We start from the raw sequence: 25,934 nt of genomic DNA, 5'->3' as shown, positions 1-25,934 counted from the left end.
TATCTTTGTATCATCTGCAAACGTCGTAACAGTGCCTTCAGTTCTTTCCTCCAAATCGTTAATGTATACTGTGAAAAGTTGTGGTCCCAGCACTAACCCCTGAGGCACACCACTAGTCACGGGCTGCCATCCTGAGAATGACCCCTTTATCCCCACTCTCTGCCTTCTGCCAGTCAACCAATCCTCTATCCATGCCAGGATCGTCCCCTTACCACTATGTGCACTTAACTTATTTAACAGTCTCCTTTTCGGCACCTTGTCGAAGGCCTTCTGGAAATCTAAATAAATCATGTCCACTGGCTCTCATTTATCTAACTTCCTTGTTACCTCCTCAAAGAACTCTAACAGATTTGTCAGATATTACCTCCCCTTGACAAAACTGTGCTGACTCAGTCCTACTTTATGATGCACTTCCATGTACTCTGCGATCTCATCTTTAATAATGGAATTTAAAGTCTTGCCAATGAACGAAGCCAGGCTAACCGGCCTATAATTCCTCGTCTGCTGCCTCCCTCCCTTCTTAAACAGTGGTGTTGCATTCGCTACTTTCCAGTCCTCTGGTACACTCCCTGCCTCCAGTGATTTCTGAAAGACCACCACCAATGCTTCCACAATTTCCTCAGCTATCTCTTCTAGAACCCTGCAGTGTAGTCCTTCCGGTCCAGGTGATTTATCCACCTTCAGTCCTTCCGGTCCAGGTGATTTATCCACCTTCAGACCTTTCAATTTCCCCAGAACCTTCTCCTTAGTGATGGCCACTACAGTCACCTGTGCCCCCGGACTCTCCTGGAGCTCTGGCATTCCACTGGTGTCTTGCACTCTGAAGACTGATGCAAAGTAACTGTTCAGTTCCTCTGCCATTGCTTTATTTCCTATTATTACTTCTCCAGTCTAATTTTCCAGTGGTCTAATGGCAATCTTTGCGTCTTTCTTATTTTTTTTATATTGAAAAAAACTCTCCCTGTCTTATTTTATATTACTGGCTGGCTTACACTCATATTTCATCTTCACCCCCCTTGTTGCTTTTTTAGTTGTCCTCTGCTCGCTTTTAAATGCGTCCCAATCCTCTGGCTTCCCACTAATCTTTGCCGCTTTGTATGCTTTAACTTTTGCTTTAGTGCTGTGCTTGACCTTTATGCTGTGCTGCAAACTTCAGTCCTTCCAGATTTTCTCGGTGAATTCAATCCCCAAGCTATCGGGAACAAATGAACTAAGAGCAGTCTGACTTTTTTTCCATCTGCTGATGGCGAATAGAGCATAGAATCTTAGAGGTTGAGAGCATGGACACAAGCATTTCGGCCCTACTTGTCCATACCGCCCTTTTTATTAACCACTAAGCTTGTCCCAATTTCCCGCGTTTGGCCCATATCCCTCTGTAACCATCCTACCCATGTACCTGTCGAAACCCTTTTTAAAAGACAAAATTGTACCCGCCTCTACCACTCCCTCTGGCAGCCTGTTCCAGACACTTGCCACAGTCTGTGTGAAACAATATCCCCTCTGAACCATTTTCTATCTCTCCACTCTCATCTTTTAGACTTCTCTACCATTGGGAAAATATATTGACTATCGAGCTGATCTATGCACCTCATTATTTTATAGACATTTATAAGATCCCCCCAAGCCTCTTACGCTCCGGAGAAAAGGTCCCAGTCTATCCAGACTCTCCCTACAACTCAAACAATCAAGCCCTCGTAACATTCTAGTAAAACCTTTCTGCACTCTTTCTAGTTTAATAATATCCGTTCTATAATAGGGTAACCAGAACTGTACACAGCATTCCAAGTGTAGCCTCACCGATGTCTTCAAAATCTTCAAATCCAAGATGGAAAGAGGGATTAGGTTGAGGGGGGAGTATTGTAATATTTGGAACATGTGGCCCTTTTGAGTGCAACAAATCACTCAACATATCATCACCTAAATTAGTGAAGGTAACAGGCTAAAAAAAATAATGAGGCAATTGAAATATTGTGAAACTCACTGGACAGACTCAAATGGTAAATGACTTCCCAGTACTCTGTAAGTGTGCAAGGGCGGCATGGTGTCATAGTGGTTAGCCCTACTGCCTCACAACGCCAGGGACCCGGGTTCAATTCCGTCCCCGGGTCACTGTATTTGTGGAGTTTGCCGTTTCTCTCCTTGTCTGTGTGGATTTCCTCCGGGTACTCTAGTTTCCTCCTGCAGTCCGAACATGTGCAGGTCAGGTTGATTGGCCATGCTGAATTAACCCTCGTGTCAGGGGCATTAGTGGGGTTAATATGAGGGTTCACGTGAACAGGGCCTGGGTAGGATTGAGGTCGCTCCAGACTCGATGGGCCCAATGGTCTCATTCTGCACTGTAGATTCTTTGTTCTATGAATAATTAATCTGGATCTTAAGATTCTATAACGTCATATTAGATATTATAAATTATATATAACATTAGATACAGGCACTTTCAGTTCTACAGTCACTTTAAAAATGGTTACACACTCCAGTTATATATCAGGGGTTTATGTGTGATGATGAGGTGATTACGTGTCAATAAAGCGCAGAGGCTGCTGGGTAGCTGCTCATTATCCTCGGTGTGATTTGATTCGACTTCCCGCTGAATTCTGGGACAGATTTGATTCTTTGGTGACAGAAAGGCCAAAGTGACCTCAATAAATTTGAGTCTCAATAAACTACAATAAATAAACTGCAACTATATTTGTACCAATTAAATTGCTGAAAATAATTTGTGAAATATTTATTTATTTATTTTTGTGATTTGGAGATTATTAGTTATATGAGCGCCAGGCAATGACCATCTCCAAAAAGAGAGAATCTACCCATTGCTCCTTGTCATTCAATGATATTACGATACTGAATCACCCACTATGAACATCGTCGGGTTTACCATTGGCTAATCGCTGAATTAACTGGATGTTCAAATGCTCCGGCTGGAATATCAGGTCAGCTTGCTGAGAGTAACTCACCTCCTGACTCCCCAAACCTGTCCACCACCAACAACAACTCAGGAGTGTAATAGAGTTCTCTCCACTTGCTAGAATGAGTGCAACTCAAACAACATTCAAGAAGCTTTATAGCATTCAGGACAAAGCTTGACTGGCATAGCATTTGCAAATGCTCACTCCCTCCACCACCGACAAACAACAGCAGGATTGTACATCATCTACAAGTTTCACTTCAGGAACTCACCAAGACTTCTTATGCAACACCTTCCAACCACAGGACTGTCACCATTTGGAAGGACAGGGGTAAGAGTTACCTGGGAATATCACCTGTAAATTCCACTCCAAGTCAGTCATATAACTGACTTGGAAAAATATCGCCCTTTCTTCACTGTCGCTCGATTGAAATCCTGGAACACCCTCTGTAACAGCACTGTGTGAGTACATACACCAGAGGCTTCGCAGCAATTCAAGAAGGTAGCTCCCCACCATCTTATTAAGGGCAATTAGGGATAGGCAACAAATGTTGACCTCGCCAGCAAAGATCACATCCCTTAAATTAAAACGTAAATATATTAATATTTATGAATGGTTGATAACTGGTGAACAAATTTATGCAACTTTGTGAATGGATGGCAATTGGTGAAAATAAATACCAACTTTATGAACATTTATGATCTTCTCTTTCTTAATGGAAGATAGGATGCGCGCCACAGGAGATGCATGATTCAAAAGCACAACACTACCGGGGAACAAAATGGCGCCAGAGGACACTGCAACAACTATAGATATATATACATCATTGCCAGTGACACATCTGAAAACATTCACCTGTTTGAAGATCCGGATTATCCTGAAGCACAATGTTGTGTTTATAATGGAAAATTGACTCTGGAAAATATCTGCTTTATATGCCCTATGTACTTATCTTTACCTTCGTCAATCTCATCAAGACATTCAACACCGGTAGCAGAGCAGGGACTACCATATTTGGGAAAAAGTCGCTCTCCATCAAAACTCCTCAGTCTCATTCATGACACAGAAAACGACAACATAAAACCACAATTGGTAGCTTCATGGGCAGCACTTGTAACAGAGCCAACCTCTCAAAAATTGTCCTTCTCAGTCATCAACAAAGGTGACATTTGAAAAAGAAACCATTCTGAAATTGATGTGTTTACTCTGCGTCTATTTTTTTTATTTTAAATGGAAGGACGCTGGTTATCATTGTGAAATTGATTTGTAAACAATATGACGTTTTTCAGACAACGCACACACACACTGACACACACACATATTTTCCTTCAACTTAAGACTTCATCTTTGCTTCCTGGGGGGCTTAAGAGACAATTACCCCAACTATCTTTCAGATGGAATGAAGAATAAATACATTTTCCCCAGCACCATGTTTGCTGAACTGAACATTAAAGGTCCCATTGTCTCCAACAGCGCCCTGGTCAGCATTCCTCCTTCTAACCAAAATGAACAAATATACATTACCATGGATTGAGGCACTATGCTTTGATGCTGACCCGGCATCATAGGAACAAAGGAGCAGAATTTCCCCTCCAAGCCACTCACCATCCTGAGTTGGAAATATATCGCCGTTCCTTCACAATCGCTGAGTCAAAATCCTTAAATTTCCTCCCTAACGGCATTGTGGGTCTCCCCACAGAACATGTACTGCAGCGATTCAAGAAGGCAACTCACCACCACCTTCTCAAGGGCAACTAGGTATGGGGAATAAATGTTGACCAGCCAGCGAAGCCCATGTCCCAAGCATGAATAAAAAAAGCAGACGCAGGCCATTCAGCTTCTCGAACTCGCCCCCCATTCATAAGATCATCGCTGATCTGTGGCCAAACCCTATGTACCTGCCCTTGGCCCATATCCCTTGATACCCCTGTTCAATAAAAAAATCGATCTCAGAGATAAATCTAACAATTGAACCAGCACCCACTGGCCTTTGCGGAAGAGAGTTCCAAAAGTCCACCACTCTCTGTGCGTAGAAATACTTTCCATCAACTCTCCTGAACGGCTTGGCCCTGTTTTTTTTAAATTATGGCCCTTTATTCTAGAGCCTTCAACTTATTGATCCGCCCGACCCTACCCGTAAATATTTTGTAGATTTCTGTCAGAACACCCCTCAACCTTCTGAATTCGAGAGGAAAAGTCCCAATTTGTCTAATTTCTCCTCGCAACTTAACCCCTAAAGGCCAGGGCTAATTCTTGTGAACGTGCGTTCAACTCCCTCCAGGACCAAAATCTTTGCAAAGGTGTGGTGCCCAAACCTGTGCACAGTACTCCAGGTGGGCTCTAACCAGGATTTTGCATAATTGCAGCATAACATCTGCATCGCTATACTCCAGTCCTTTAGATACAAAGGCCAGAATTCCGTTGACCTGCTTGACTATTTTCTGCATCAGTTCGTGGCATTTTAAGAAGCTATTCACTTGAACACCCAAATCTCGCTGGGCATCCACTAAATTTTACTTTGTGCCTTCTAAAAACTACCTTGATCTATCATTTGGATTATTTGACTTTTTGTGTCATTATCTAAGCCGTTATCAATATTGTAAATAATTGAGACCTCAAGACAGATTCCGGCGGGACAAAACTTAACCTGTATTATTCAGCAACGTACATCTCATCTATAATTCGTTGCACCTTAAATTTGGGGAGTTTCCGCAGAAGGGGATATGGTATTACATTTATGAATGTGAATTATTTGTATATTACTATCATAAATCATACCTGACAGCGATATATTTACAGTAACTGTAATTGCAGAATTTTGCCAGCAGATGGAATTGGCACCTTGATGGTTTACATTACATGAAGAAGGCACTGCCTCAATAAATACTACACTGGACCCTAACTTTGCAGTTCTGCCACATGCAGTCCTGAATGGTGATGGACATTTAAACAAGTAACTGCAGCAGGAGCCTCAAACGAAAGCCCCATTTTTAATGATGGGGGAGCTCTGCAAAAGGTAAAAGAAACAAGACTGAAACAATTGCTGCCATCTTCAGCCAGAAGATGTTCCATCTCGGCCTCTCCCTGATGCCCCGAACATCACAGATGCCAGTCTCCAAGGAGGTCAACTCATTCAACATGATAACATGGAGGATAGGAATAGGAGTAGACCATTCAGCCCCTGGAGCCCGCTCCGCCATGCAATATGATCATGATTGATCTGTGGCCTAACCCTGTGCTGAAAGCATTGGATACTGTAAAGATTATGGATCCTGACAATATTTCAGCAATAATAATAACGATTTGTGCTCTGGAGCTAGCTGAGCCTCAGCCAATCTCTTCAAGTACAGCTACATCACGGTCACATACACAACAGTGTGAGAATTGGCAGACATGACCTGTTTCAGAAGGTAGGACAAATCCAACCCGACCAACTACCGCCCAATGCGTCCTCACTCGATCAACGTAATGGGAACTATAAAGGATCATCTAAAAAAGTAATAATAATATAATAATAACAATGCTGCTACAACTACAAATACTAGTATTCTGCTCAATGATGCTCTGTTTGGGTCCCACTAGGGGAACTCAGTTCCAGAAATCACTGAAGCTTAGTCCAAATATAGTGGAAATAGCTGCTTTAATGAGGTGAGGTGAGAGTGCCGGCCCTTGACATCAACGCAGCACTTGACCGATTGTGGCATCAAGAAGCCCGAGCAAAGCTGCAGTCAATGGGGATCCGAGGGAAAACAAAACATTCCACTGGCTTCAGTCATACCGAGCACAGAGTAAGATGGTTGTGGCTGTTGAAAGCCAATCATCTCAGTCACAGGGTATTTGCTGAAGGAACTCCTCAGGATAGTGCCCTCGGCCTAACATTCATGCTTCAATACAAGCTCAGAAGTGGGATGTTCACTGATGATTGCACGATGTTCAGCACATTTACAACTTCTCAGATACGGAAGCTATCCGTGTCCGTAAGCAGAAAGACTTAGAAAACATTCAGGTTTTGGCTGTGAAGTGGCATGTGAAATTCGCGCCACCCAAGTGACAGGCAATGCCCTTTCAAGTAAGGGAGATTGCAATCATCTCCGCTTGCCATTAATGGAATGACTACAGCCGAAACCCCACTATCATCATTCTGGGAATTGCCATTGATGGAAAATTGAACTGGGACAGCCATGTAAATAATATTGCTACAAAAGCAGGTCAGATGCTGGGAATTGTGCGCTAAGTAACTCACCTCCAGATTTCCCAAACCTATCCATCATATAAAGGCAAAAGTCAGGATTGTGATTGAATATTCTCCACTTGCCTGGCGTATGGTCCTGAACCAACCCCCAAAAAGCTCGAAACCACCCAGTAAAAAGCAGGCGGCTGGATGGACACCCCACCAACCACTTTAAACATTCACTCTCTGCATCACAGATGTACAACTCTAGCCGTGTGACCCATATACAACTTGTATAGGAGCAACATAATCCTTTGGTAGCAACTTCCAAACACATTAACTCTGACACTTAAAATGACAAGGGCAGCAGATGCATGAGAACACAATCATCTGCAAATGCCCATAAAACCTCCACACCGTCTTGACTGGGATCTATATCACTATTTTTTCAGTGTCAATGGATGAAAATCTTGCAACTCCCTTCCTATCAGCACTGTATGTGTACTTACTCATATGGAATGCAATGATTTAAGAAGAGGGCTCACTAGCACATTCTCAAAGGAAAAATTATAAGTGGCAACAAATCCTACTTTACCAATGACACCAAAACCTCATGAAATGATTTTGAACATGTCATATCTCTGATTACGTTCAACTGGCCCCCACGTCTGTTTGTATTGCAACAGGCCATGTCCCAATCACATTACAGCATGTCCTGTCTCTGTTGTTTCTCTACTCGGCTCATTATCAGTTGTTCATAAGTGAAGCCAAGGCCTGTTTTACCGATGGTTTCTGAATTATGACTGTGTTGAAATATGTTTCAGTTAATCAGGGCGGCACGGTGGCACAGTGCCAGGGACCCGGGTTCAATTCCCAACTTGGGTGACTGTCTGTGTGGAGTCGGCACGTTATCCTTGTGTCTGCGTGGGTTTCCTCCGGGTGCTCCGGTTCCCACTCACCGTCCGAAAGAGGTGCTGGTTTGGTGCATTTTGGCCATGCTAAATTCTCCCTCAGTGTTCTCAGACAGGCGCCGGAGTGTGACCACTCGGGGTTCTTCACAGTAACTTCATTGCAGTGTGAATGTAAGCCTACTTATGACACTAATAAATAAGCTTTAAATCTTTAATCTGGGAAGAGACTGTGTCTCAATTCCGACTGCATCAGAACCTTTATCTGTGACTCCTATACTGGAGCAACATCCTTCTTGCGTTACAAAAGTTTCGGTCACTGTCATTACTCTAATGGTTCGTTCGATCTAATAAACTCGACACTGTTTTAGTTAATGCTGCACAAGTGCATGTATTTGTTTATTCAACACTGTGCCCTGCCTCTGTTATTATTGCATCATGTGATCCTTCTAATTTGCTGCATTGTCCATATCTCAGTGTATGCCAGTCTAGATCACATATTCATAATTATTACCAATGCACTATCCTTTTTCTGAGTTCATATCAGTCTAAATATCGTATCTCCAATCATTAACAATACACTAAATTCTGTCTCAGTTTTTATCAGTCGAGGTACTTCTTCAGTAATGATCATTAACACACTGGACTCTGTCTCAGTTTATGTCAGTCCAGAATCTGTATCAGTAATTACTGCTAATGCGCTAAGCTCTACCTCAGTTAATATCGGTTCAGGCCTGTATCAGTAATTGACACTATATGTCTCAGTTTATATCGCGCAAGTTCCTGCATTCGGTTAAATTGCACCAGACACCATCTCAGTTTTTCTTGTATTCGTTGATGTCATTCATATTTTTAAAATATTTATTTCATGGGATGTGGGTGTCTCTGGTAAGGCCAGTATTTCGCCTTAACTTCCCACAAGGCACGACCTCATTTCTATTTCACTGCATCAGGCCTCTGTTTATATTAAAATAGATCCTGTCTCTGTTAATACTCCGCCTGACCAGAGCTTAGTTTATGATGCACTAGACCCAATCCCTGTTTATATGACATTTGATCCTGACTCTGTCTATAATTCGCGAGACCAGGTCACTGTTATTACTGCACTATAGTATTCCTCTGTCTGAACTATGGCTCCATGAACATTACTCAACGGTTCTGTGAGGTAGAGAGATAATATAATGCATAAATATGCTGGGCTATAAACATCTGTATTCAGCAGGATCTTGAAACGGAAAATATTGGATCGACAGTGTATGCTGCGCAGGGTTTGATATCTATTTTCAATGCATCAGTAGAATGAGCTTTCAAATATCACTTCTTCTTTTCCAGTTCCCAAGACTTGTCTCCATCCGTCAGAGTTGTACCTGTAGGAGGATGCAGAGAATCGTGTTCCCATAGCCACTTTTCACATTATTGTGCAATGTCTAGTGCAGTAATAACTGAGTCCGTGCCCAATATAAAATGAACATGGACATGGTCAAGTGCATCCAGTTTAGTACAGAGACAGGTCTACATTAATAAAAGCAGAGTCATTGTCGATCTCAATATGAACAGAGACATGGTGATGTGTAATATAAACAGAGACAGCATCTAGTTTATTATAAACAGAAAGTACGTCTAGTGTAATGTGAACGGAGACAAAATCTTCTTTAATATAAACCGAAACAGGGATTAGTTAATTTAACATCAGCAGAGACAGGTCACAGATGAGTGCAATATAGAGACAGGGCCTAGAGTCCCATCAAACATTCCAAGGTCAGGTGTAGCATGTGTTTAGGCACCGAATGTAAAGCTCCCTCCACAGTGCAACATTAAACACTCCCAAGCAGGTGTAGCACGGGATAGATAAAAAGTGAAACTCCATCCACACTATCTCAATCAAGCATTTCCAGCAAATGAAGACTATTTAGAAACAGTAAAAACCTCACTACACTGTCCATTGAAACAATTGGACGCTGGGACAGAAAGGGTTAGATACAGGGAATGATCAAGATACATATTGGAGAAAAGCTCCCTCTATAGATTGAATTAAATCCATTTAGTTAGTGGCCTGAAAATAGACCTGAGAGAATACATTTGCTGGAGTTTGACTTGATGTTGTTGAGTAAAGACAATGACCCATCGTGGAGAGACAAAACAAGACACAGAATCAGAGAGGAGAAAGACAAAGAGAGATAAAGCACATTAAATCGCCATGTCCTTATATTTTGTGATTAGAGGGAATCTTTCCTAATTTTGAACATTGATAATCATAGCTTGTTTTGTGCAGAAAACGGATGAAAAAATATGCCCAAAAAACAATCACAACTGGAATCCAATGATTGATTTGCATGTTTGCCTCTATTTCTGTGCTGTGTTGATGGGGAAATATTTGTTGCGTTTTTGTCAATCAATAAATCTAATCTGGGATTTCTATTTCTGTGTTTATTTCCATAAACACCTCACTGGTTACAATGAGATGTTCATGGCAGCAAAACCAGATAAACCGTCATTTATTCATTAGTTTCAATTCAAAATAGCGGTTTATTTTAAGTATATTGACAGCAGGTTCAAAATCAATAGAAACTTCGTGAATACCCATTCGATCAGACGCTATTTAATTCAAATAAAAAAATACCCTCTAATCAAGAATTTGTTCTGAAAGTTCTGATGTCAGGATAAATAAAACATGTCTGAAAAGACTGGTATTCCACTGAATGTCAATTTGATTGATGATTTAATCTACTAAAACTAGACACGTTAAAACATCAGGCAGAGGAGTGACGATAATCGCATTAATCTCAGAGCTTTTAACATATCAATTCTTGCATTTTATAATATTAACATTTGGAAAGGCCTTGCATTTTCATAACGCTTTACCTGACGTTAGGTCGTCCCAAACCATTTACAACTCACTGATATATTTTCGCTGAAGTTATTCACTGCTGTAATGTTGGACATACAACAAGTATTTGGTGCACAACAAGCTCCCACAAAGCGAGATGTGATAAATGAACAGTAATTTTGTGATTTTAGTTGAAGAATGAGTGGCCAGGATACTGGGCAGAACAGTCCTGTTATATCGAATTTTATCAATGAGATTTTACATTCTGTCATCGGCCTGAAATGAGAATCTGTTTCACCCACTGCTAATGCCCACTGACCTGCCTTTTTTGTTGTATTACTTTTAGATTTCCGGAATTCGCAGTAGTTTGCACTGTTCTATTCATTCTCTGGATATGGGCATCACTGACAAAGTCAGCATTAATTGCCCATACTGAGAAGGCGGTTGTGAACTACCTTTTTGTAATAATTGCCCTCTGGTCGGTTTTATTTATGTTTGACTTTCTGCAGCAACTTTGAAACACCTGAATGGCTGTTTTGTCAATTTCAGAGGCACGTAAGGGTCAGCTTCATCACTGTGGAACTGGAGTCACATGTAGGACAGACAGGCTAAACATAGCTTTTTTTATTGATTCGTGGGCCTTGCACATTACTGGCTGGCCAGCATTTGTTGCCCATCTCTAGTTGCCCTTGGAGGGCAGTTGAGAGTCAACCACATTGCTGTGACTCTGGAGTCACATGTAGGTCAAGCAAGGTAAGAACGGCAGATTCCGTTCCCTAAAGGGACATTAGTAAACAAGATGGGTTTTTACAACTATCAACAATGGTCTCACTGTCATCAATAGATTTTTAATTCCAGCTATTTTTTATTGATTTCAAGTTCCACCATCTGCTCTGGCGGGATTTGAACTCAGGTCCTCAGAACATTGACTGAACATTAGTTACATAGAAATTAGGAGCCGGAGGAGGCCATTCGAGCCTGATCCACCAGTCTTCATGATCATTGATTAATTTCCTATTTCAAGGCCACATTATTGGATTCTGCTCACACCCCCGATACCATTAAAATCTAATCACAAATCAATTTATTTCTTGAATCTATTCAGTGGCATGACATCCTAAGCCTTCAGTGCTCGAGCACTCCGTATGTTCACTAGTCTCTGAAGTGAAGAAATATTTCCTCATTTCTGTCCTAACTTGGCTACCCTATGTCTTGAGACTGCATCCCTGGTTTGATACTACCTAACCAGCGAAAACGTCCTTCCTTCATCTCGCCTGCCCAGCCCTGTTAGAATTCGTTTAATTATTCATAAGTTCATTGATTATCAATGTCACAAGTAGACTACACTGCAATGAAGTTACTGTGAGAAGGCCCTATGGCCACACTCCAGCGCCTGTTCAGGTACGCTGAGGGAAAATTTAGCATGGCCAATGCACCGAATCAGCACGTCTTTCGGACTGTGGGAGGAAAAGGGAGCACCTGAAGGAAACCCACGCAGATAATGGGAGAATGTGCAGTCTCTGCACAGACAGTGACCCAAGTTGGCAATCGACCCCAGGTCCCTGGCATTGTGAGGCAGCCGTGCTAGCCACTGTTCCACTGCATCGCCCTCATTTTTTATGCTTTGAATGTTGCAATCACAATTTTACGTATTTCAATCAGATCTCCTCTCATCCTTCTAAACTCGAATGAATACATGAGGTGGAGATGCTTGCGTTGCACTAGGGTGTGCACAGTAAGAAGTCTCGCAACGCCAGGTTAAAGTCCAACATGTTTATTTGGAATCACGAGCTTTCCGAGCGCTGCTCCTTCATCAGATCAGTCAAGTGAATACAGGCCCAGTCGAAGCAATTTCGCCGTATAGGACAGTCCCACCAATCCGTGTATCAGCTGCACTCGCCAGAGACCCTTTCTTAGGTCGGGAGATCAAATCTATACGCATTACTCCAGATGTGGTCTGATGAAGACCAGGCATTACTGCAGTAAGACTTCACTAATTCCGAACTCAAATCTTCTTGCAACGAAGGCCTTCCCAATTGCTTGCTGTACATACCTCTCCGATTTCATTGTTTGGTGTAAAAGGATACCCAGATCAATTTGTACATCACACTTCCAAATATATATTGTTTTGTGCTTTACACACGCATATAACTGTACATTTAGCCACGTTGTATTGCATCTGCCACATGTTCACCCATTCACACAACTTGTCCAGATCACATTGAAGACCCTTGCATCCTCCTCTCAGCTCACAAGTCACTGCATCCTCCTCATAGCTCACAGTTATGCATCGCCAGCCGCTTAGGACATTTTACATTTGATTTCCTTATCCAGATCGCACGGTGGCACAGCGTTGGGGACCGGGTTCGATTCCCAGCTTGGGGCATTTTCTGTACGGAGTCTGCACATTCTCCCCGTGCTTACGTGGATTTCTTCTGGGTGCCCGGTTTCCTCCAACAATCCGAAGGACGTGCAGCTTAGGGACATTGGCCATGCTAAACTCTCCCTCAGTGCACCCGAACAGGCGCTGGAGTGTGGTGACTCGGGGTTTTTCACAGTAACTTCATTGCAGTGTTACCGTAAGCCTACATGTGACTAATAAATAATATAAGTTGGGATCCTGAAGTACCCCACCAGTCGCTGACTGCCACTCGGAAAAAGACCCATGTATTTCCATTCTCTGTTTCTTATCTGTCAACGAATTCCACACAAATGTCAATACATTATTCCCTATCCCACGTGCTTTAATTTGACCTACTAATATTTTACGAGGAACCGTCTCAAATGTCTTCTGAAAGTGCAAATGCACCACGTACATGCACGCTGACATAGGTAGGAAGACGGAAGGGGTAATGAAAAGAGAATATAGGGAGTTAGGTAGACAGTTGGGAAGGAGGAACACAAAGGTTGTCATCTCAGGATTGCTGCCTGTGCCAGGGGAAAGTGAGAGCAGGAATGGAGTGAGGTGGAGGATGAATGTGTGGCTGAGGGACTGGAGCGGGGGACAGGGATTCAGTTTCCTGGATCATTGGGACCTCTTTAGGGGAAGGTGTGACCGGTACAAAAACGACGGGTGGCACTTGAATCCTAGGGAGACAAATATCCTGGCAGGAAGGTTGGCTAAGGCTACTGGGGAGACTTTAAACTAGAAAGGTTGGGGGGAGGGAATCGTGGTGAGGTGACTGAGAGCGAGGAGGCTAGCCCGAAAATAGAGAAGGATTGTACACAGTGTAAGAGGGAGAATAGACGGGTGATGGAGAAGGGGAGAGCTCAAACCAAAGGTTTGAGATATGTCTATTTTAATGCCAGGAGTGTAGTGAATAAAGTGGATGAGCTTAGAGTGTGGATCGATGCTTGGAAGTGTGATGTGGTGGCCATTGCGGAGACTTGGGGACAGGGACAGGACTGGATACTTCAGGTGCCGGGTTTCAGATGTTTCAGAAAGGACAGACAGGGAGGCAAAAGAGGGGGGTGGGGAGTGGCACTGCTGATCAGGGATAGTGTCAGAGCTGCAGAGAATGTGGAAGCCGTGGAGGGATTGTCTACGGAGTCTCTGTGGGTGGAGGTTCGGAGCGGGAAGGGGTCGATAACTTTGCTGGGTGTTTTGTACAGGCCGCCCAATAGTAACAGGGATGTTGAGGAGCAGATAGGGAACAGATCCTGGAGAGATGTAGGAATAACAGGGTTGTCGTGATGGGAGACTTTAATTTCCCAAACATCGATTGGAATATCCATAGAGTAAGGGGTTTGGATGGGGAGGGGTTTGTTAGGTGTGTTCAGGAGGGTTGCCTGACACAGCATGTGGATAAGCCTACAAGAGGAGAGGCTGTACTCGACCTGGTACTGGCTAATGAGCCAGTACCAGATGTCGGATCTCTCAGTGGGGGAGCATCTTGGGGATAGTGATCATTACTCTATCTCCTTTACGCACGCATTGGAAAGAGATAGGATCAGGCAAGCTAGGAAACTGTTTATCTGGAGTAAGGGGAAATATGAAACCATCAGGCAGGAGATTAGATGCGTAAATTGGAAGGAGGCATTCTCGAGGAAAAGTACTGAAGTAAGGTGGCAGATTTTCAAGGAATGTTTGCCTCGAGTTCTGCATGACAACGTTCCGATGAGAGAGGGAGGTGTTGGTAGGTTACGGGAACCATGGTGCACGAAAGCTGCGCTGAACCTAGTGAGAAAGAAAAGGAAAGCGTACAAAAGCTTCAGAGCGCTCGGCGATGATAGGGATCTAGATGAGTAGACAGCTTGTCGGAATGAAAGAAATTAAGAGAGCCAGAAGGGGTCACGAGAAGGCCTTGGCAGGTAAGATTAAGGAGAACCCGAAGGCGTTCTATAAATATGTGAAGAGTAAAAGGATGAGATGTGATGGAATAGGAATTATAAAAGGTGAAGGTGAGATAGTCTGCACAGAACCGGAAGAAATAGCAGAGGTGCTTAATGAATGTTTTACCTCGGTATTCACGGTGGAAAAAGACCTGGGTGGTTGTACTACAGGACTGAGGTGGGCTGAAAAGATTGAGTATGTGGACATTAAGAAAGAGGATGTGTTGGAAATTTTGAATAGCATCAAGATAGATAAGTCGCCGGGACCGGATGGGATGTACCCCAGGTTACTGTGGGAGGTGAGGGAAGAGATTGCAGAGCCTCTGGTGATGATCTTTGCATCGTCGATGGAGGCGGGAGAAGTTCTGGAGGATTGGAGGATTGCGGATGTGTTTCCTATATTCAAGGAAGGGAATAGGGATCGCCCAGGAAATTACCGACCGGTGAGTCTAACCTCAGTGGTTGGTAAGTTGATGGAGAAGATCCTGGGGGACAGGATTTATGAACATTTAGAGAAGTTTCGTATGCTCAAACGTAGTCAGCACGGCCTTGTCAAAGGCAAATCGTGCCTTACGAGACTGGTGGAGTTCTTTGAAAATGTGACTAAACACATTGACGAAGGAAAAGCGGTAGATGTGGTTTACATGGACTTCAGCAAGGCGTTCGATAAGGTACCCCATGTAAGACTTCTCAAGAAAGTGAGAGGGCATGGGATGCAAGGGGCTGTTGCCTTGTGGATTCAGAACTGGCTTGCCTGCAGAAGGCAGAGAGTGGTTGTAGACGGGTAATTTTCTGAATGGAGGTCGGTCACCAGTGGAGTGCCCCAGGGATCTGTTCTGGGACCCTTGCTGTCTGTCATTTTCATAAATGACCTGGATGAGGAAGTGGAGGGATGGTTTGGTAAGTTTGTCGACGACACGAAGGTTGGTGGTGTTGTGGATAGGTTGGACGCATGTCAGAAGCTGTAGTGTGACATTGATAGGATGCAAGACTGGGAGAGAAGTGGCAGATGGACTTCAAACAGGATAAATGTGTAGTGATCCATTTTGGCATGTCGAATGAGATGAAGGAGTATAATATCAAGTGTACGACTCTTAGCAGTGTAGAGGATCAGAAGGACCTTGGGGCCCAGGTCCATCGGACTCCTAAATCGGCCTCGCAGGTAGAGGGGGTGGTTAAGAAGGCGTATGGTGTGCTGGCCTTCATCAATCGAGGGATTGAGTTTAGAAGTCAGGAGATAATAATGCAGCTTTATAAGACCCTCGTCAGACCCCACTTGGAGTACTGTGCTCAGTTCTAGTCGCCTCATTACAGGAGGGATGTGGAAATGATTGAAAAGGTGCAGAGAAGATTTACAAGGCTGTTGCCTGGATTGGTTGGCATGCCTTATGAGGATAGGCTGAGGGAGCTCGGTCTTTTCTCCTTAGAGAGATGAAGGCTGAGAGGTGACCTGAAAGAGGTGTACAAGATGTTGAGAGGTATAGATCGGGTGGATTCTCGGAGGCTTTTTTCCAGGGCTGAAATGGCTGCTACGAGAGGACACGTGTTTAAGGTGCTGGGGAGTAGGTACAGAGGAGATGTCAGGGGTAGTTTTTTCACTCAGAGGGTGGTGGGCGAGTGGAATCGGCTGCCATCAGTGGTGGTGGAGGCAAACTCGATAGGGTCTTTTAAGAGACTTCTGGATGAGTACATGGGACTTAACAGTATTGAGGGTTATAGATAAGCCTATATATAAGCCGAGATAGGTAGCGGTATGACCGGCGCAACTTGTGGGCCGAAGGGCCTGTTTGTACTGTATTTCTTTCTATGTTTCTGTGTTCTATGTACCCTGGTTCCCTCCCCCCTCCCTCCACCCCCCCCCCCCCCGCCCCCGCCCCTCACTATTCTCTTACTTACAGCCTCAGAAAACGCAAGTAGGTTTGTTAAGAATGACATATCTTCCTTAAGCCCATGCTGGCTTCATCAAATTCCGTTAATGCTTTCCAAATATTTTGCTATCATGTCTTTGATAACAGTCTCTAACATCTTCGCTTATGCTAAAGTCAGGCTGTAATTCAACATTTTTACTCTCCCTTCCTTTGTACATATTGGGATTTCATTTGTCACCCTCCAATCTATAGGAACTGATCCAGAATGTATAGAATTTTAGAGGATGACACCAATGCACCCAATATTTTCAGGGCCATTTTCATTCATACTCTGGGATGTAGATTCTCAGGCCTTAGTGATTTATCAGCATTTCACCCCATTAATTTCCCCAGCATGATTTTGCTACTAACACTGGTGTTCTTCAATGCCAACCAGCTCTTGGTTCCCTAACATTTCTGGGAGGAGATTTGTGTCCCCTTTTGTGAAGATGGAGTCAAACTTTGTGTTCTATTCATCCAACATTTCTTTGTTCCCCATTATAATTTCCCTGGATTCTGACTGGAAGCTACCTAATTTGTCTTAACTAATCTTTGTCTCTTCAGATATTCAGAGAAGCTTGTACAATTAGTTTCTCTGCTTCCTGCCATTATACTTTCATTCTCTCTTTCCTCCCTCGCACATTGTGTCTTCTTTTGTTGAATTTTAAAACATTCCAAACCCTCAGGCTTGTTGCTTCTTCTGGCAATTTGATATGTCTTACAAGTAAGAAGTAAAATTTCCTCTCCTAAAATACATCAGAGAAGAAGATGAACTTTGCCGAAATATGATTGTTATTAATTAGACAACGATGTTTGATTCAGCTTAATCAATTAATTGAATTGAAATTCCCCAGTTGCTGGGGTGGAATTTGAACCCTTGCCCGCAGAGCATTACTTCAAGCTTCTGGAATACAAGCTTAATAATAATATTGTATGCTACACCTTGGACTGAAATATCATCACATCCAATAATGGAACAACTGAACATTCAGCACGTTGTCACAGGTTGTATCATGAGCTCAGGTATCTGTTGTGGGAATTGAGCACATTAGCATTTGACTCAAAAATGATGTTGATTCCACTGGGGTAAGACTGTTAACCGATCACAGTTTTGTGTTTTGACATAACATTGAGCTCAGTGTGTCTAAACTCTGAGATCTGTGTCCAATATTTCACTGATGCATTTAATTGTCAGAAGCAAGTCTTTTCTTAGCCTTGAATCTTATTCTGACACGATGCCATTGATTAATGAGAATCCATGTGAAAGTTCCATCAATTCCTAAAATGACATCGGGAAACATGCGAGGCAGAAGGTGGTATGGAGCTTGACGTTCATCATGCGTGAGCTGCACTGTCAGAACAGCTGAACGCAGAGTTTCTTTCCTTTAGAACAGTGCAGTTTATGGGAGATTTAGTACAGAAGTTCAAAGTTATGAATGAGCATGTTTTGCTCATTAGGAAGAAAACGCTATCCATTGGCAATAGGGCCAGTATGTAGAAGACCCTGCTTTATTGGTTATTAATTAACTGAATCAATCCTCTGATTACATTACACTGGTCCATGCTTCTATTTATGTTGTACCAGACCCAGTCTTTAATGATACGGCAGCGGACCCTGTCTCTCTTTATACTACATTCGGTCGTTTTTCTCGTTATGCTACACTCGGCCATTTCTCTATTTATGCTACATCAGGTCCTCTCAATTAGTCCTACAGTGGACCACAGATCTGATTATATTACGTCGGATCCCATCTCTTTTTATATGACACAGGATTTGTCTCTTTACATTACATCAGAGCCTGTCTCTGTTAATCCAACATGCGACCATGAATATGTTGCCTGTCGAGATATTATCAATCACGATATATGTGCGTGTGCCTGTCCGATACCAATCATTCTTGTTTGAAACAGTAGGTTTATTTTTTGCTAATATTTATAAGTAGCTGTGAGAAACGTCTAATCACTCTGCTATTGTGTGGGTAATATTTAGCGTGAACGTTATAACAATTTCTCAGTGATAAACTGGCATTGACGGACAGGTCAATATGAACAATAGTGCAGTGCTCTTTGCAATATATTTAGGAATCTCTGTTATGATGCATTTTATTCGTTGTAGATTGTGTTGCACTATGTCAATTTGCTGCAGATTTTAGCGATAAAGATTGTTTCGCCTGTCGTATTTTATTAATAGCATTCAACTGATACACTGACAGTATGAGACAGAATTTTGTACTCGCAATATCGCCAGATGGGCTCCCACAGGCCAATTTTCTAACCAATGGTTAATTGTTCATCTGTTTCAGAGAGAAATAAAACGAAATGGCCGCAGAACAAGTTATGTTTGAATAGAATTTAAATATATATATTTTCTGCAATTTCCATTCTTATCTTCAAAATTATTTTTCAGTTTGGGATGTGTTAATCTGCCCAGGCCCTAAGCTCTGTTATTCCCTCCCTAAATCTCCTTATCTCACTTTCCTCGTCTAAATCAATGCATAAAACTGTCCTTGTATTGATCGTCCTTTTAGTAATCTGTTCAAATATCTCCTTGCTCAAAAACAAGATACTGCGGATGCATGGGATCTGAGAAATGAACTGCCAGAAACACTCAGCAGATCATTCATCATAAATGGAGTGATATTAGTGCACTTGTCCATCTGTCTGTCTCTCTCTCTCTCTCTCTCTCCTCCCTCAGTCAACACTGCAGTTCATCCTCCAGGATTCATAGCATTAGATCACATATCGTTATTACTGAATTAGGTTATGATTCCGAGGAACATATTAATGGCCATTTTTGTTCTATTGCTTACTATGGTACGACGATGTATATGCTTAAATTTCACTATATATTGAGTTTAGTTTTATTACACTGCCCCTCCTTCTGTTATTACTGCATTTAACCATGTAATTTTTTTATTACACAGGAGTTGTCTCAGTCATGTCTGTACGCCACCATATCTCGTTTTATCTTTCTTTCTGCACTATATAACGCAACCTGAAGTTTAATTTATTAACGGACTGGGCCTTGATCTATAAGGGCTACAATTAACCCTGTCTCAGTTAGTACTGTACTTGACGATGTTCGCTGCAATAACCCATTTGGTGCAGTCGTATACAGTAATGCACTAGGCCATGCCTCTCATATACTGCATTTGATTCATTTGAATCATTATTGCAATATACCTTGTATCTGTTTACATTACATTACATGCCGCTTCCTTTATATTACATGAAGACATGCCGTGATATATGCTACAATTAATCATTTCTGAGCTGTTGTTGCTCAGTCAATAGTCCACATATGTTACATTAGGTTCCATCTCAGATATTATTTTTGGTAGGTTGTATGTCATGCACTACTGAGTACACCCGTACCTCACGTTGCGTTACATTGGGTCCGAATAAAATAGCAGGCACTGCCTCAGTTACAAATTTTCTGTAAAATGCGTCTGATGGATGGAAAAAGAGGAAGACCAAGCTAGCTGGATGGCGCAGTGGTTAGCAGTGGTTAGCACGGCTGCCTCACAGTGCTGGGGACTCGAGTTCGATTCCTGGCTTGGTCACTATATGTGTGGAGTTTGTACGTTCTCCCTGTGTCTGTGTCGGTTTCCTTCCACATTCCAAAGCTGTGCTAGTTAGGTGCATTGGGAATGTCAAATTCTCGCTCAGTGTACCCGAACAGCTGCCAGAGTGTGGCGACTGGGGGATTCTCAGAGCCGCTTCATTGCAGTGCTAATGCAAGCCAACATGTGACTAATAAATTAACTTTGAATAAATAGATACTAACTTAAGAAATGAAACGTATTCGTGTGGATGAAAGGGGTTGGAAGTATGCATTTCATCTTGTTAATAAATATTCGGTGTTGCACATCCTATCTAGTTGCTCTCGTATTGTGTGCAATAATTTCTTGAAAGCTTGGGATGAATCTTGTAACATCCTCTTGTTCAAAAGAAATTGAGGAATACAATAAACGTATGCCAGTTGGACTGCAAATGGATACTCAGGGATAATTCAGCATGACCACTCCTCCTAACCTGCACATCTTTGGACTGCAGGAGGAAAGTGGTAAACTTGGTGGAAACCCACGCACACAATTTGCAAAAACCACACAGACAGTTACACAAGGCCGAAATGGACCCTATGCCCATAACAATATGAGGTACCAGTCATAACTCCTATGTAAATAATTGCAATTAGTTTTAAGCATTTTATGGTAATTTGTTCAGTATTTACTTGCACACTCTTTGCCTCAGTCAATGCCTAAAGTTAATGAACTGCTCTGGACGCTCTTGAATGTGATATACAGCTGGCCATTCCACTGCCAAGGCATTGCATCTTTCAAATGACTCATTGAACTTCTCTCCTCTCTTTCTCTGTCTCAGACAATACCTAAATCGGAAAACCTTTCTTCTCTCTCTCAACCTCCTTTAGCTCACTTACAGAGGTACCCATGAGCCGGATCTGGCTACTCGTTCAAAAATGTTTAACTTTCATGCTTCAGGCAACTTGTGACTGAAAAGATGAAGCACAACAATCTCAACAGAGGAAAATTCAGTGCCGGAAACAGACCAGTTCACTCTTTTATACGCTGTCCTCGATTTCACTCACACAACACCTAACACACTTAAACTTTCTATTTTAGAACACCTGTGCGGGGAAAAATGTTGCTTTAATTTTCCCTCTTTTCTCTCAGCGATAATCTTCAATCCGTCTTCCTTTCAATTAACCTACCTAAACCCCAAATATGATCATTTTCTTGATTCATTAATATGGCAATCGAAGTGAATGTAATGCTGCGACCGGCAGCAATTCTGTGACTGTTCTTGAAGCTTTCAGAATGAGTTCACCCTCGCAGGCAGGAAGACTGTTCACGGTGATAACATTAAACTGGCCCCGTTTGTTTCATTCTCAGGTAATATAACTTCCTGATTCTTGCTGCCAGTTCCAAACCACACATCTCACTTCTGAGCAGAAAATAAATCCAGGGGCCACAATCTGACGAGAACATCTGTCAGTGCGGCCTATATCTGTCCACAGAGCCAGGGCAGTGTTATAAAGATCACATTGTGGTGACATTTACAAATGAGTCTGTTGTGATCTGTTCAGAGTTTCCATTCCAGGACATAACTGGATGGTCAGTGGATCAGTCACTGAGCTCTCCCAGGTTTCGTGAAGAAAGGAAATGATAGCTCTTATCTTGAATTGTTCGATCATTTTCTCTCCATCTGCTATTTATTTTTTGTTCTTCAGCTTTTATCTGTCAGCACCCCGTTTTTCTTTCTCCTAACTCTCCCGGTGTCTCTCTCTCTCTCTATCTCCTTGCCAGTGTTTTGAACACTTTTATTCGTGTTCAAAATCATGACGTTTTGAGTGGGGTAATTAAAGAGCGGATATTTCAACTGAGAGGACGGTCAGCAACCAGTGGGCACAGATTTATTTTATTAAGCAGAGAGACAGAAATGTAATTGTTTACTTTTACACAAGAGTTGTTGAGGACTGGAATGAACAGCTTCAGAGGGTGATCGAATCAGATTTCACAGTAACTTTGAAAATAAATGAGATATATCCTTCATGGAGTAAAATGTGAAGGATTTTCGAGAATAGGTCCATTTTAATGGTTCTTATGCATCATTGTCCTAGCATCATTTTTGAGTCTCCCCCTGTCCTTCATTGCGACTGAATAAGATGCAATATTTATACAGCTGTCGTCTTGTGCTAATCTTATGTTTTGACAGCACGTGTGTGTGTGTGTGCGCGGTGTGGGGGGTGGGGGGGGGGGGGGTGGGGGCGGGGGGCGGGGGGGGGTGTATGGGAGGGTTGGACGTGGACATTTGCCAGGAACGATTCCGAAATTCAATTATTCAATTCTATTTACAAGCCATCACTTTGAACAAATTAGCATTGGATCGAACTTGTTTCGGAAAAGTGCAATAATCCTTAACAGTTAACAGTGAATTGGAACCTATATCTGGTTTTGCTACGTTTGACACCTGCCAGTTGTTATTGAACAATTTACTTTTTTCTAGAATGATCACACGGAAAAAATTGTTTATTTAAATGTTATATCATGTTCTGTCTCTCATATTCTATATATCTCATACATTAATTTACATGACTCTCCCGGCCAGTTTATGTTATCATTGCGCCAGCACATCTGTCTATATTAGATTAGATTCTGTCTCTGTTGTTACCGCATAATTTTTAATCATTTATGGGATGTGGGCATCACTGGCATCTGTTGCCCTTCTCTAATTGCCCTGACAAAGTGATGATGAGCTGCCATCTTGAACAGCTACTGTCCATGTTCACCAGGCAATATCACTGTTTATATCCACCCTCATAATATACCTGATCCTGATTCATCGTGTTACCGAGATTGTACAACCTATACACAGTAGAACATATTTAGGATGGTTACCATGGAGTTGGCGAATGTAACGGTTAAACAGAAATATTGCTCCATCTCTGGAGAGCAGCTGATGTTTCAATCATTTGCATTAATAGGAATAAGAAGTCTGAGAATTACAGGTGTAATTATCTCCTGCCGCCATCATTTTCACAAATCAGCACATAATTGAGTCGAAAATCAGGAACTTTAGTGAGACACGAAGAGGATCAATTTCCAGTAATCTCCTCGTCATTCGAGATGTGATTTATCCATTTTCCAACAGATTTTTAATGACAGATAAGTCAACGCTGGGAGCAAGATAGTCAGATTGAAATCGTTTTGTGTGCAAGAGCACACAGCAGAATGGTTGTCAATAAATAGTTACATATTAAATGTTCTTCAGTTGAAATACATGAACTGCCTGGTGTTTTCATACACTCATGGAAGGCAGAGATGGACTGAAGGTTATCACTTGGAAAACTGAAGGGAAATTGCTGAAAGAAATCATTGCTCCAAAGGGGGTAATTGGAGAAAAGAATATTTAAAAGAAATAAGCACTCGAATGTCTAAGCAAGGTATGATATGATAATTCTTAGACATAGAACCATAGAATCCCTAGAGTTCAGAAAAAGACCATCTGGCTCACCGAGTTTGCATCCCACCCAGGCCCTCCCCTCTGCCCTGTCCCCGTTAGCCCCACACATTTACCATGGCGAATCCACATACCCTATGGACAATAACAGGCAATTTTGCATAGCCAATCCATCTAATACGATCTGTTGTATTATGAACGAAGGACGGGTTTTGTGCAGTGATACAGAGACAGTGTCGAGTGCATCAATTATTGATACAGCACTTGTACTAATATGAATGTAGACTGGGTCCAGTTCAGTGCTTACTGAGAGCGGGTATAGAACAAAGAAAAATTACAGCACAGGAACAGGCACTTCGGCCCTCCAAGCCTGCACCGACCATCTGCCCGACTTAACTAAAACACGCTACGCTTCCGAAGACCATATCCCTCTATTCCCATCTCATTCATGTACTTTCCTAGGCGCCCCTTAAAAGTCACTACCGTGTCGGCTTCCACTACCTCCCCGGCAACGAGTTCCAGGCACCCACAACTCTCTGTGTAAAAGATCTGCCTCGTACATCTCTTTTAAAACTTGCCCCTCGCACCATAACCTATGCCCCCTAGTAATTGACTCTTCCACCCTGGGAAAAAGCTTCTGACTATCCACTCTGTCCATGCCTCTTATAATCTTGTAGACTTCTATCAGGTCTCCCCTCAACCTCCGTCGCTCCAGTGAGAACAAACCAAGTTTCTCCAACCTCTCCTCATAGCTAATGCCCTCCATACTAGGCAACATCCTGCTAAATCTTTTCTGTACCCTCTCCAGAGCCTCCACACCCTTCTGGTAGTGTGGCGACCAGAATTGACCATACATTCCAAGTGCGGCCTCACTAAGATTCTATAAAGCGTCAACATGACCTGCCAATTTTTAAACTCAATACACCGGCCGATGAAGGCAAGCATGCCGTATGCCTTCTTGACTACCTTTTCCACCCGCCTTGCCACTTGCAGTGACCTGTGTACCTGTACACCCAGATCCCTTTGGCCTATCAATACTCCTAAGGGTTCTGCCATTTACTGTAAATTTCCTATCTGTATTAGACCTTCCAAAATGCATTACCTCACATTTGTCCGGAATTTGTATAGCTAGTACTAACCAGCGTGATATTTTCTCACATAGACAGAAACATGAATTACGCAGCTGTAACAAAGTCACGGTTTATTCCAATGTAAGCAGAGACAATGTGTACTATAATTTAAACTGAGACAGGTTCTAGTGTAATGTAATCTCACATGGACGCTATTAGAATAAAGGGATATAATCTCGTGTGATATAAACAGAGATGTGACCCAGTGGAATAAAAAGTGAGGCAATGCAGAGTAAAGCAATAACTGAGAGAGGATAATGTGTAAAATGAACAGTGGTATGGTTTGGCGCATTAATAAAGGACACAGCAGCTAGCGCAATTAAACTCCACCTGTTCAATCGGTTCAAGTACTGTTGAATCTGATTCTGGGCATTGTATGATATAAACGGAGACAAAGCTGATGCAATAATTTCAAACTAAGGCTTCAGATTGATAAAAGGTTTGACAGGGACATTAGAGCAATAAACGAGTCATGAAATAGAACAATAATTAGAGACAGGATATTATTCGGTATAAACAGGGAGGTGGACTGGTGCAGCAGTGATTGAGGTATCGTCGAGGTTTCTTTATACGTTGCAGATTCCAGCAATGTAATATCAAATGAGGCTTGGTGCGGTATAGTGACAACTGGGATTTTGCTGAGTATAGAATCAATTGAGAATTATTGTCACGTAATCAGAAATATGATTTTGTGTCACATAAACTGGGTCTAGTTTAGGATGGATAAAGACTGCATCCATTGCAGCAATAACTGAGACGTTCTGTTTCG

This window comes from Mustelus asterias, chromosome 30, assembly GCF_964213995.1.
Source record: "Mustelus asterias chromosome 30, sMusAst1.hap1.1, whole genome shotgun sequence".
Taxonomy (NCBI): domain Eukaryota; kingdom Metazoa; phylum Chordata; class Chondrichthyes; order Carcharhiniformes; family Triakidae; genus Mustelus; species Mustelus asterias.
This window is presented reverse-complemented; position numbering follows the sequence as displayed.